Consider the following 1,029-nt stretch of genomic DNA (forward strand, 5'->3'; position numbering starts at 1 on the left):
AGAGGTCGAGGAGCGGTAGAGGAGAAACCCTAAATAGAAAGTATCGTCAGTGTGAGATACATGTACCGTCGGTGTCGGACACTACACCCACATCCCACAAGTGGCGCGGGCTTCGACGCCCACGTCACTTGTGGGACGTGGATGTAGTGTCCGACACCGAAGGCCACATGTATCTCACACCCACGATACTTGCTAGCTATTTAGGGTTTCCTCTACCGAAAAGAAGAGGAGAAATAAATAAGAAGAAGAAAAAAGAAGAAAAAGAAGAGGAGAAGAACAAAGGAATAGTGGAGAAGAAGAGAAAATAGAATATATTCTATTTTCTCTTTTCTCCACTATTCCTTTCTTCTTCTCCTCTTTTTTTTCTTCTTTTCTTCTTCTTCTTCTTCTTCTTCTTCTTCTTCTTCTTCTTCTTCTTCTTCTTCTTCTTCTTCTTATTCTTATTAGCCGGAAGTAGTGAGAGGTTTCCTAGTGTCAAAGTATTGAAGAAATCCATGCCTTCATCATTAGCCAGAAGTAACCAGGGCATGTTGGTACGAAGTTCTGCAAAGTTGTTCTGGAATGGAGTCCCGGATAGAATAATCCGCCTTTTGGTACGAATTCAGCAAAGGCCTTCCAAATAGCGATATTCGGAAGGCTCTTGCTGAACTTTGTACCAAAAAGCGAATTATCCTATCTGGGACTCCGTTCCAGAACAACTTTGAAGAGCTTCGTACCATCATGCACATGTTACTTTCGCCTAATGATGAAGACATGGTTTTGTTGAATCCCTTGACACTAGGCAACCTCCCGACCCCTCGGCGATCCTATCGAACATGAGAGGAAGAAGAGGATAAAAAAAGAAGAGGAAGAAAAAAAAGAGGAGAAGAAAGAATAGAGGAGATCTTCTCCTCTATTCTTTCTTCTCCTCTTATTTTTCTTCTTCTTCCTCTTTTTTTATCGGGAACGAGGGTCGTCGAGGGACATAGATGTAGTGTCGTCGTTGTCGATATATACCCCCTCCCGATAGCTTACTATGATTAGGTAGCT

The sequence above is a fragment of the Triticum dicoccoides genome, chromosome 6A, assembly GCF_002162155.2.
Source record: "Triticum dicoccoides isolate Atlit2015 ecotype Zavitan chromosome 6A, WEW_v2.0, whole genome shotgun sequence".
Taxonomy (NCBI): Eukaryota; Viridiplantae; Streptophyta; class Magnoliopsida; order Poales; family Poaceae; genus Triticum; species Triticum dicoccoides.